Here is a 13,711-nt window from a genome sequence, read left to right as displayed (position 1 = left end):
AGGGGACACGGGTTCGAGCCCTGGTCTGGGAAGATCCCACATACCACGGAGCAGCTAAGCCCGTGTGCCACAACTACTGAGCTTGCGCGTCTGGAGCCTGTGCTCCGCAACAAGAGAGGCCGTGACAGTGAGAGGCCCGCGCACCGCGATGAAGAGTGGCCCCCACTCGCAGCAACTAGAGAAAGCCCTCGCACAGAAGCGAAGACCCAACACAGCCAAAAATAAATAAATAAATAAATTAATTAAAAAAAAATGCTAAACCTCATTAGTAAGCACAGAGATAAAATTTTAAATAATATTTTGATACCATTTCATGCCCAACAGATTGGAAAAATTGAAACAGGCTGACAGTAAAAAGGTGGGTAATATATACAGAACTGTTGATTCGCCTAAGATATCGGTGTGAATGTAAACTAGTACAACCATTTTATTACAGATAGCAATTTGGCAATATTTAGCAAATTTGAAGATGTTCACACACCTTGAAGGAGCAATCCCACAACTAGGCATATGCCTCAGTGAAACTCTAGCACATGTGTTCCAAGTTAAACGTACAAAATATTTATAAGAGCATTTAAAAAGTCAAATCTGATTTTTTTTGAGTTCTGTCAGGTCATTGCTGAGTTTTTCTAATTCTGATTTTATGTTGTATTTTTATTAGTTTATTTCTTATGTATTTTTCTTGATATCTTTTAGCTCACTTTGAAATATTAGGCATGGTTTTAATATTTATTTGTCTATTGTATTTCTTTTCTGGGGTCTTTTAATTGTGTAGATATTCTTCTATTCCTTTTTTTCTTTCTACTTATGGGATTCACACATTCTTTTTCTCTTACTCATTTTTGTGTGAAATTAGTTTTCCTGAATTTTTAAAGGAAGCTTTGATTCTGATTGGCTCTTTTATTTCACAGAGCTCCCCCTTCTGTTGTTTCCAGTAGTAACTTGCTTCCTGACATTCCCGGCTCTACTCTCTCCACAACTATTATCTTTTCCTTCCTTTCTGTTATCTATGTTACGCTAAATTTGAGTTCCGCTCCCAGCAGTTACTCCCTGGGCCCTGCCCTGGAAGTTGGCCTTGGCAGGTCAATTTCAAGCCTTCTGAGAGCTAGATTGTCCCCACTCCTTCAGGCTTCCTTACTGCAAGCTCTTGTGTTTATCTACATTTGAAGCATGCCAAAACTCCCCCCAGTGTCAGTTCTGGTTGTTATTGTCTTGCAGTGCTTTCCAGCAAACATCTATTGGCTATTTGAGTGCTCTCTTCTCATGCCCATCTGTGGCTCCACTGCTTTCTTCTACTTCCCTCTCCCCTGGCAGCCTCTTCCTCCACATATACAAACACACATGTGCATGTGCATCTATTAATTTATTTCTTATTCTTTGTGGCTCTTTATTTACATTGCACTCTCTCTCTCATAGAGCCCTTGCTCTGGAGGAAGCAAGCTGCCATGTTGTTTGCTGCCCTATGGAGAGGTCCATCTGGCAAGGATATAAGGAAGGGGTCCAGCCAACAGTCCACGAGGAACTGAGGCCCTCAGTCTAAAAAATCTCCAAGGAACTGAATCTTGACAACAGCCAAGTGAGAGAGTTTGAAAGCAGATCCTTCCCCAGTCAAGCCTTCAGATGAAGACACAGACCTGGCAAATCCCGATTACAGCCTTGTGAGACGTACTGAGGCAAAAGAATCTAAATAAACTCTGCTTGCGTTCTGGGCCCACAGAAAATGTGAGATAATAAACATTTATCAATTTAAGCTGCTAATTTAGTATGCTATAATAAATAACTGATATAACTCATACGTGCAAAATTATGTATGTGTGTTATATATTGTGGCATTATTTGTAATTGCTAAAAAAGTAGAGACAATCAAAATGTACATCAATAGAATAGTAGTTAAATAAGTAGAGGTTCATTCATGAAATAAAACATGATGCTACACAAAGAAAGGATAAGAGTGCTCTTTATGCACTGATATGAAAAGATAATCAATATGTTATTAAGTGAAAAAGCAATGTACAAAATAATGCATAGCATGATAACATTTACTTATGCCTATAAAACTTGTCTGCAAAGATACAGAAAAAACTACTAACCATGGGTACCTACTTTGGGGGACTGAGGTGGGTAGAAACTGAGTGGCTCTAAGTACAGAGATGGGAGGGAGATTTTCAACTCCATAGTGTTTTAGGTTTACTGACTTTGGAATCCATGTGAATGGATTAGCTATTCCACAAATTAACTGTTTAAATGCTTAAAGGGAAGAAATAAGTAAAACGTTTAACAAAAATGCATTTTCTTTTTCTAAAACAAAACATAACATTGAATAAGAAAAAGAATATTGCATTCTGTGTTGTGCATGTATATGTTTTTACAGCAGGCAAATCATAATATATAACATTGATACTTGCTTATATAATATATAAGTAATAATATATAACTCAATAATAATATATAATCAATAATATATAACTTGTTGTTACTTATATAATAATAATTTTTAAATGTGCATGGGAATGATAAATTCCAAATTTAGGCTAATAGTTATTTCTGGAAAGAGAATGATGTGAATAAGTTTGGAGAAGAAGAAGCCAGGTGACTTCAACTGTATCTTTCACATTTTAATTTCCAGTTAGGTCATATAGACTGAAAAAGTACAGAGAAGGACAGAAATGTGGAAATACTTGATGTTTTCAGGTAAAGGAATTAGTTTAGGAAAATCACTTAAATATATTTCATATTTTGATGACATTAATATTCACTGGGATTCTGTAAAAATTAGCATGAAATTTAAAGATGGCTATATTGTGTAGTTATTGGGCCTATTTTGAAAGAGTTCATACAAAGAAACATAAAATTTCATGTATCTATTTTTGATATTAGGAACTATGGAAGTAAAAATGCATCAGTCTGATGTACAGGGTGAGAAAGTGAGCACTGAGCATCATATGGGTAATTTTTTCAACAGCCATTCCTTGAACTTATAAATCTACATTAGATTGATTGAACTCAATCAAACAGCCACACCTAATTTATTGGGAAATGTAATTTAGTTGTGTGCACAGGGAAAGAAATCAAATTTAGTGAACACAAAGCATAGTCTCTTCCACAAGGGATGACAGCTACTAAGCATGTGGGAATGTTGACCTGATGATGCCAGACCTTTCAATTTTTTAAGAGCAGCCAGAAATTTAATTTTCTTTTTTTAATGTGACATCTCTGATTTTTAAATGTTGGCAACTAAATCATTCTTTTAATGACCTTATATAAGCCAAACAAAATATGTCTACAAACTAGATCTGTAGGCCAATAGCCTGCAAACCTCGACAGTACTAAAATATCCTACAAATGAACACTGAGAGGGACCAGAGTTCAAGATCTCTTTTCCTGTGGATTGTGGGTACACAGTATTCTAAAACTAAGAAGAGTTGGTGAGAGATGCCACAGAAGCCAAGGGGTAGGACTAGGTTACACCCAGTAAATTAGGATGAGGACTCAAAGGCCACTGGATCCAGCAAATCAAAAACGAGGGCCAGCCACAAACTGTAATAAAGTTATACTCCCTGGCTTCTTGAAACTTGCAATGCAGTTGGAAAAAGGCTGCATAAAAACCAAAGTGTCCACAATACAATACAGCCCAGATTTTGTGGTATAGACTGAACATCAAAATTAGAGTTAATTCATTATTTCGAGATGTGGTTGTTAGAAAAAACTTTGTGAGGTAGGGGAGACTTGAAGTACACTTTGAAGAATGTAACAATACAGAACCTTGGGTATATTCACATAATAAGTGGAAATGTGAGAAAGAAAGAAAAGACAGGAATTCTAAAGAGCTGAATTAACTTGCAAGTTCTTCCTTCACTAGCTACCTGAGTTCAGAGGCTTCTAATTATCTCCTAATCACTATTCTCACTTTCTTCTCAATTTTTAGCTGGGCACAGAGCTTCCTTGCCTTTAGGTCTGATCATATGTCTAAATATTAGCTAACGGCTATAAGGAAAATAGGGTGTGCAACTTCCAGAAAATGCTTTTAAAGAGGGTCCTTTTAATCCCTCTCTTCTTGCTGGTTAAAATGAGTACCTATATGCTGAGACTCCAACAGCTCTCAGGGACCTTGAGGTGGCCTTGGGAATGGAAGTCCTTTATAGCATAGTAGCAAGACAGGAGCCTGGGATGGAAACCTTTGGGCTCCCTGGATATGTAAGAGAAATAAACTTGTCTCATTTATGCCATAGGTATTCTGTTTGGTTACTATGGTTTTCTCTTAATTTTTTGCTTTAAAAAAATACTCAAACTTGAACATATTATTTGTACCTCCCTGAGCTGGAATTTCCTTAAAATGAGGGAGGTAAATTTGTTAAGATAGTCCCATTGATGTCTTCTTCATATTTCAACATTCTGTATGACTCAGCAGGAAATTTTTTTAAAATCTCTTAAACAATCGTGCCATGTCAGTTTGCATCAACACATCTTGTATAAAAAGCAAAAAATTCAGTCAATTACTCAGGTATTTTCTAATGTATACAAGTTTCTCTTTGAGAAAACACATGATGACGTACATCACACCTCAAATGGAATACAATGTACAGGTATCCCCCTCTTTTCGAAAGTTTGCTTTATATCACTTCACTTTTACAAAAGACCCACATTAGTACCTATTTTTGCTAACTGAAAGAAATCTTAAGAGGATTTTTCCTTTTAGGAAAAACGGGACAATAGTACTCAGTATTTGTTTTTGCAGGGAGCTGTTTGCAGAGGCAGTGCTCACCCCCCAGCAGCGAGAGGGCACCTCCAGGCTCTTTCCCCAGGAACTACACTCAGCATATTAGCATCAGGCCACGAAAGCTGTAAACTGTCTGTGAGCATCTGTGCTTTGTCTCAATTTATTTTTGCGTGTCCTTAGCAAGACATGCCATCAGGTAACTGCTTCTTCACTTTACTCCGTTTCTGCTTCCCGAAGTTTTCACAGGAACACTCAACTTTCGGAGAGCGGGGAAAACTTTTATTCCAGTAGAAGTTGGAATAAAAAAAAACTATTCCAAATTTGCTCATCCATTAATGGATTAATGGATGAGCAAACAAAAAATTACATCACGCTTCAAACAAAAAATTACATCATTAATGATATTGTTGAAATTTTTATAACTGATCCCTTAAAACTGATGATTAATATTACCTTCCTCCTGGTCAACTTTCCCCAAAGCATGTTCCTTTGAATAAAAATCTTGATAAGAAATCAACAAAATACATATGCTAGGGTGAAATAACTGTTTATACTACTTTAATCCATGTTTCCTTTTGAGAGATTCACCAGACACTTTAGAATAGAAGTCCTGAGCCATCTCAAACAAGCAGATAAACAAAAACACTTATTTCTGTTTAATCAGTTATTTCTACAATATATTTGACCATAACAATATTTTTCTTCAGTAGAGTGGTTGGGAAACAGTTCTAGATGGTATACTTTTCCAGAATTCTTTCTTTATATCCTGCTGCTCTCCATTTAGGAAAGTAAACAAAGCCCTGAGGTAATAGATAAGTTAAATTCCATTTGCTATTTCACAGCACACCCCACAAGAAAGCTGTTTGTAAACCACAGCTTGAGATTCTCAGAGGAAAAGATGATCAGCGAGCTCAGTTTAGACACTGCACATTTAATTTTGCCTTTTGGGCTCTGCCTCTTGTAGCAAAGCTCAGCTTTGAATCAGAAGTACCATTATTGTACTATGAGCTTTAGAAAGATAATTGACATTCACCCTGGACTTAATGTTCTTGGAGAGAGATTTCAAGAATAGAATTTTAGTGGTTGATTCTAGACCTTTCCTTGTCTGTAAACCTTACAGTTTACATAGGCAATAAATATTTTTTGAAATCAGTAAAAATGGAAGCAAGAGACTAACAAGTGAGAGAAGTACAATACAAAAATAAGCAGTTAGTACTTGGAAACGCCTCCTTTTTGGTATAGCGTAATTTTTTTTTGTTGTTCTTTTGAATGTTTTGTTTACCAAGAGAACAGAAACCTACAGGGACTAGGAGATGCCATCTGGTGATTTTATACAATATCACTACTAAAAAAAGCTCTATTTTCCCCAATTGTAATAGATCTAAAAACTCATTCTTTTGAGATTTCATTGATAGTGCCCAGAAAAAAAGATTTTTCTTTAATTTCTTTTTAGCATTCAAGAAAATAAGCTAAAAGCTATTTTCATGATTTAAAACACCTATATGATTTATAATACAAAGTAAGGAATGGAAAGAAAAACTGATATAGATCAAGAATCATAAATTCATAAAACTGCAGAGAATCCAAAATATTTTGAGAAGTATAATAAAAAATTATCTTATATATTTCCTCTGGAAATCATAGCTATCAAAAGGCTACAAAAGGCTATGTTACAAACACGTGGATTTTTAATCCATAGAACAGATGACAGATTTTCATTTTATTCAATTGCTTTACTAAGGGATGAATCTAACACCTGGTCGAATTTTTATTTTTATTTCGTTTGCACTTATAACTCTAATTACATATAATGGAGTGCTGAGAACAGTTAACGGAATGCTGTTATAGAAACATAATAACAATGTAGGATTATTAATTCAAAACTGCCATTTCTGGGAAAAGCCTAGAAATCAGTGGGTGGCAAGTAAAATATGAAACATTTGCTCAGAAACAATTGTCAGTTTTACACGTCAAAACATATGGATGGTCATGCATAGCTGTTTGTGTTAACGATCAGTACTGATGTATGTTATTAGGTTAAAACAATGGATGCATTATACAGGGAAGAAAGAACATCTATAGAAGATCAGAGAGGAGACTGCCAATTTTGGTTTTTAGCCAAATTCAATTTCACTGGGTTGTTAATAACTTGATTGGAGGTGACTGTGTTTATTTTGGGAACCTGTGCATTTTATATGATCACAAAATGTGATAACGCATATGTAGCTCAGACTGAAAAATACACGACACGATAGACCTGAGGAATGTATTTTTAATTTTGATGTAAATGTTTACTTGTCCACAGCAGTATTTTATGAAGCCCCTGAACTTATGAACCCATGCCAGTCTACATGGCTGGTTTAACATGTGCAGTGCTTGATTGTTTTTCTGAATGACCACTAATATTATTTTGTGTACATAATTCACAATATTCTATTTTGAAATCCAGCATAACATTTCATTTCAATCTACTGATTTAATCCTCTAGGAAGGACAGAAACTATTAAATTTTCAAAGCTTCTCAGTGCTATTCCTGTGTCTAATAGAACTAGCCAATTGAAAATAACCACTGTGGTTTCTCCAGGAACCTAGCTGTGCCTTGTTTCACAATGTCTATTTTCTGAGACATAATGTAATCAAAATTAATCTCAAGCTTATTAAATTGCTGTACCAGCCTTCAGAGGTGACTATTTTTTTTTTTTGATTTTTTTTTAAATTTTATTTATTTATTTATTTATTTATTTATGGCTGTGTTGTGTCTTCGTTTCTGTGCGAGGGCTTTCTCTAGTTGCGGCAAGCGGGGGCCACTCTTCATCGCGGTGCGCAGGCCTCTCACTATCGCGGCCTCTCTTGTTGCGGAGCACAGGCTCCAGACACGCACGCTCAGCAATTGTGGCTCACGGGCCTAGTTGCTCCGCGGCATGTGGGATCTTCCCAGACCAGGGCTCGAACCCGTGTCCCCTGCATTGGCAGGCAGATTCTCAACCACTGCGCCACCAGGGAAGCCCCTAGAGGTGACTATTTTTATAAGAATAAATTCTAAAAGTTTCTAAAGAAACAGTGAGACACTGCCTGTTATTATTGCCATACACCTGCTGCTGTTATGAATTACATTGCTTCAATAAATTAATTTCAGATAACAAATTGTTCCTTTAAGTATCAAGAATAACCTTTTTAATAATATGTATTTCAAGTTATAATCCTACTAACATGAAAATAAAATAAATTTTTTACTAAAATAAACACATTTACCTGCTTGCTTACATAAACAGAAAGTATCAAGCTCTTCTTTTAACAATTCAGAGTCATTTTTACAATCATCAGTTTTATGCTTGGTTTTAGTATGGTTGCTTCTCTATTTCCTTTCTTACTGTTATTTAGTTATTAAATAACAGTTTAGTTTGTCAGTGTAATGCTGAGCACTTGAGAAGTTTAAAAAAATATTTGTGGAAGGGATGTAGAAATTCTCAAATGAAGCTTCCAGTTCTCTTCCTAATTTGATGTGGACAGAGAAGTAAGACACCCAAGTATTAAAAATGTGCATTCATTATATCTAATGTTGAATCAAGGGTCTAGCCAGTACACAAGATGCATGAATCTTAGAATACTAGGTATTTCAGTGGGTCAGAACTTTTTCCATTTACTCTCAGGTTCTCAAATTTGTTACAGATGTTGAATTTACCAAAAGATTGACCACTGAATAAATCAGATGTTATTATCAATGAGAAAATGACACGTGGAAATAATATATTGTGCTCTTGGGCAATACTATTACGTTAACAAATATATGCCTTGCCTTGAATGGTTTTTATCTTTAGCTATTAGTATAGATATAGAGGAAAAGTCAGACATCAACTTTAGAATTTGCTTCTTTGCACGTGTGAGGCTAGAATCAATTCTGCATAATGGTACCCTGACAGGATAATGTGGTATAAGTTGAAAACTGCAAGATTAGTGAGCATCCCTTGGGAACTCTCTGGGTTTCTTTATATATTCCCAAACTATTCTCTGTGTTTTTATTCTTACTAATATCTCCCAGGCTGAATATATTGATACGTTGTCTCTATTATATCTGCATTATAGAGGACTTTGATGTATCTCTAAAACTCATTTGTTTTCATATAGTTGAAGTCTATTCCCAGACCCTAGAGATGTTAACTTGATTAGGTCAGTGATAAATTAGAGAATGGTGACCAAAAACAAGCAAAAAAAAGCAATGTTGTTAGATAATTATTTTTAGAAAATATTTGGATACTGAAAATACTCTTTTCATCTAGATTGTTGAATTCCCTATAAAAATATAATTTAATTGGGATAATTATATTTCTATATATGTGCTTTTTCTTCTCTTCTAGTTTTGGTACATTTATTCTTTAATAAAGTTTTAAAGAATTGATTGATACTAAAGTACTAAAAGTTGTTCTGAATTTTAACCTACAATGCTTATTATAATAATCTTAATTTTCATCATGATTTTTCCTGAAATTTCTAAATAAAATGGCAGGTTATTTAGAAATGGTCAAATCTGTTTTGATTTTTTAAAATACATCTCAGTGAAATTTGTTCTATGAACAGTAGTAGAGACATTCCGTGGAGACTGATGTAATCTCCAGTTCACAGGCTATCTTGGATTTAGATGGCAACTGTCTAAAAGTTGGAAAGCACACTGATTACAGAACCTGAAGTTGGGGTCTGCAGCCCCCCTGGATCTGAGGATGTATTCTGTGGTTTTTACAATAATTTCACTGTATAATTTAAAAAACTTATGCTTCATTCTGTGTATGTGAGCCGAGTAGCAATGTTCTTGTTGTCTTAAGTTCAACACCTAGAAACCCAAGGCTGAGAAAAGAGCAGCATCAAGTCTGTGCATTTAAAAGGATGTTGAAAATAATTGAGGCTATTGGCTCCCTGACGGCTGGTTCCCATTCCCTATCCCAACCTCAAGTCCGTTTAGGCAGAACCCCAGGAAATAGGGAGAACCAAAATTTATTCAAGTTGTGAATTATTTACCCAAGGAGGAAACTATGGATTTTTACTTCCTTGCCTGAAGAGTGAAGAAATGGTGCTTACCAAATCCAAGAGAGAAGACCTCAAGGAGTGCCACCACCAGAAATTAGAAGTCAACACTGGAATCTCACTCCCCAGGTGAACGTTTTCTTATGCAGCATACTTGTTGATTTATGCCTGTCTGTTCAGAGGTAAGAGAACTAGTTTATGGATACAAATTAAATGTGATTTATTAAAAATTTCCTATAATTGTACGCTTAATATGTATTTTTTTCTGGACCCAGTTGTTTCAATATGATCTGCAGTTCATCAAAACACAATAACTAAAAGTAAAATTTTATTACAAGTATATAATATTCTTAGAAATGAATTCTTAATGAGATTAAGATAGCGCCCTCTTAAGACAAGATTAATTCATACAATTTTATAAGCTATAAAACAAAATTGTAAATCAATGTGTTATTTCTCATTACTTATTTTTTAACAATGCAATGTAATACATAGCTCAGATCATAAATCATTTATTTACCTAGAAATATTTCCTTGTTAAATGTGTGAACATACATGTATTAAACTCTGATGCTTGGTCATTCAAATAGTTAAATTAAAGCATTGTACAAAATCAGAAAGAACTCTATTATTTTACTAGCTATTGTGATCAAATTTTTCTTGTATCTAAATAAAGAGAAACTTATCTATTGCCAAAACTAACCAGTCTGGCTAGCATTTACTTTTACTTTTTATTAATAAAAGGTAGAAAATAGTCATTTCATAAGATGAAATAGGAGGATTAAATAATTAAATATTTCACAATATGACTTGATAAAATAGGTTTTAACTACTTTGTTGAATAATACATACCAAATCTGAAAGAAAGCATAAAAAATTTGCCTGTGGGTTTTATCCAGTGTATCTTGAAAATTCTGGTAATCTCAAAAAATATTCCAATTACATTAAAAGGATCTACTTCACTAACCTATACTGCTTCAACTCTTCAAAGTTTTTCTTTTTAGCTAATGACAGGTCCCAAGGATGAATCTTGAGAATAGCTTAAAAGAATTATTTATATTTAAATACATGAAAAAAGCTATTTTCGATATTTAACATTTCTTACCTACGTGTTATTTGCTTTGCTCTTATGGAACTCCCTCAAAGTTGATACATTCTTTGACAATGTGAAAAGCTGGAAGAGGTGAGATCCTTAAATAACAATTATCAGTACCAATCCATTTTAAATGCCAGTTTTTCACTTTTAACAGAAATATCTGTAAGACAGAAAAAGACCCAAGTCCTGAGATTGTTTATATTTCCTTGGTTATCCATTGACACTGATTTGTTTTCTTAAGCCAATATTTTGAAGTCACTTTGTTTGACGTCCAGAGAGATTTTTGAGATGTGTGCCTTTCTTTTGTGAAGCAGGATAGAAGAGATAGGGAGAGGAAGGTGGAAGGGAGGAACCTGCCTTGAAGTCCCTTCTACAGATTTATTCTCAGCTAGATCCGTCTCAGGAAAGAACACATCCTTGCTCCATTATTCCTTTTAAATTCTTGGTATTATATTGCTTTGCATACCTTGGTTTAGAAACTGCTCCAAAGAGTATTGTAAAGGCAGTAATTAAAGAAAACTAAAACTCTCTATTTGTACCCAACCAAGTCCATACTCTTCAATAACTGAAAAACTAGATGGACAGATAGATTTGCATGTATGTATACACATGTTTTAGATCATCTGATAGATTCTTTTATCATCATGCAACTGCGTTGTACTTTCTATGTAAATTTGTGTTTACGGTTTTATTAGACCAAGATATTATATAATGAAACTTATGTGTGCTGAGTAGTAATTTTAAATATGTGTTTAATATTTAATTATAGTATTTCTCAATCTAGGGTCCATAGACCCTTAAGGATCCACAGATACATTCTGAACAGTCTGCATGATCTCAGGTCTGAGAAATTCTGGTTAATGGACTCAGTCATTAAGAGCTCAGGCCATAGAGCCAATCTCATCTGGTTCAAACTGCAGCACCCTCAATTACCAGCTGTGGATCCTTGGGGAAGTTACCTTCCTTCTCTAAATCTCAGTTTTCTCACCTATAAAATGACAGATATAATGCAATGTAAAATGCTCACTTCCTTTTAGGTTGAATTAAGAGAAACATTTCATCCATCCATAAAATCAGTAAGTCAAAAATGTTATTTCAGAATAACAGAGACTCATTATTCTGATGTTTGGATTCTGGGTATAATTAAGTGAAAATAGTGTACCCTACTTCAGAAATACTTGTACTACTTTTGTTAGCCATCATGATCAAACTTTTTCTGTGCATTTAAAGAATGAGAAACTTTATATTGCTAAAAATTAATCAATCTGGTAGCTAGCATACAATTTTGGTTTACTAATAGAAAATATATTCATCTTATAAGTTCAAATAACTTGAGGATTAACTCTAATTGGAATGAGCATTTCATTATATGATTTGATGAGTTTTAACTACCAATATAGCTTTTCATTAAATCAGACTCCCTAGAATCCCAAATTGTTCTTTTTCCACTGATAGGAAATTGTCTAATAGAAATATCTTAGCAGAAAATATGGACCTTGTAGGAGAGGAAAATATCAGTAATCATTAACAATATCATTTCAGTGTTTTATGGGACAAAGGGAGAATATTTTGGCCCTATGGTAAGCACCGTATACTTCTAATTTAGACCCATATTTCTTATTGTAGGAATGCTGGAAACAACTGATAGATTTTCTAGCAATATCCAGATCAAAGCCACCTTTATTTAGACTTATTGGTACATAATTAATGATACTTTAATATACAGCAAGGTTGAGGATGCTGAGAGGAAAGCATGAGACAAGGTTGGGGTTTTCCTCACACCCTCTGTATTATTCATGTTAGACTACTGTAACAGACTATCCCTAAATCTCAACGGCTTAACACAATAGAGGTTTATTTTTCACTCACATTCCATCTAACCTAGGAAGTGACAGGGACATAGACTGTTCTTTATGATTTATCAGGGACATAGACTCCTGTCAGGTAGCTCCACCATTTTCTAAGGTCTTGTAGTCTTCCACAGGGTTTTCTGCAGCCAGGCAGCAGAGAGGTAGGAAAAAGTACCTGGAGTATCTCATCCAAGGGTTTGGGGCCCAGCTCAGACAGTATATACATCATTCAAAAACAAGACGAGAACATAGGTATTAGTTCCAACTGGCTGGGGTCTGGTAATCCTCTATAGAAATTCAGGAGACTTGGTTTAAGTTCACAGATTCTTGCTGATATTGTAATGATATTATTTTTTACAGATGTTTCTGTTACATTCATACACTATTTTTATTTAATCATAGGTGATATTAATTCATTCATTTCTAACTCTGTGAGATTCTGAACAATCTTGTGTACATATTGACTTAATTCTATTGTAAAGAAATTGCATCAGTTATAACAAGATCAATTAAGTAATTGCCAGCAGCTTAAATATGAATGATTTAAAATCTAATTTCCTAAAAAAAAATCCACAAAGATTAAGTACAATTTTCCATAACACCCAAGTAAACAAGCATCAAAAGCTCAAGGTTAATAATAAAAATAACAATCATAAAACTAAAATCTCATAGATCTTCTTGCAAATAAATTACTACATTTATGGGTGATAAGATATAAATCTTATGATAGCAAGATCTAACAAGAAAGGAACATCACCCAAACCTTGCTAATGTTATATCTTAGTGTCTTTATAGGTGACTGACTTATAAATACTCTTCAAACTTCTATTCTACTATTTACTTGATGTTAAAGCCTGGTCAATTGCTTTGTATTTTCAAAATACTCATATCAGGAACTTTAAGTTTCTTATTCTCTCAATATTCTAGTTACTCAAGCTTGGAGGTGTCATTTATAATTTATTTTAATTAATGTGCATTAAAGATACTTGAGATTTAGATTTTTTAAAATTTCCACTCCTAATAATATGTTTA

The 13,711-nt window shown here is 34.2% G+C and overlaps 1 protein-coding gene across 5 annotated transcripts in view; it reads right to left on the bottom strand.

Annotated features, from left to right (window-relative positions):
• The window catches only part of LIN7A (lin-7 homolog A, crumbs cell polarity complex component), a 252,847-nt gene that overhangs the window by 216,220 nt on the left and 22,916 nt on the right, over nt 1–13,711 (bottom strand). For 3 of the 5 annotated variants that reach the window (XM_007194951.3, XM_028162019.2, XM_007194952.3), the window contains 2 exons: nt 10,839–10,989; nt 9,788–9,905 (listed from right to left, as the gene is read on the bottom strand). The gene's annotated coding sequence lies outside the window, so the exon portion shown is untranslated. The remainder of the gene's footprint in view (nt 1–9,787; nt 9,906–10,838; nt 10,990–13,711) is intronic. The other 2 variants (XM_007194953.3, XM_057556451.1) reach the window with 1 other exon arrangement.

Source organism: Balaenoptera acutorostrata, chromosome 11 (assembly GCF_949987535.1).
Source record: "Balaenoptera acutorostrata chromosome 11, mBalAcu1.1, whole genome shotgun sequence".
NCBI lineage: Eukaryota > Metazoa > Chordata > Mammalia > Artiodactyla > Balaenopteridae > Balaenoptera > Balaenoptera acutorostrata.
Note: the sequence above shows the minus strand (reverse complement) of the source record. Positions and strands in the feature narration are given on the sequence as shown.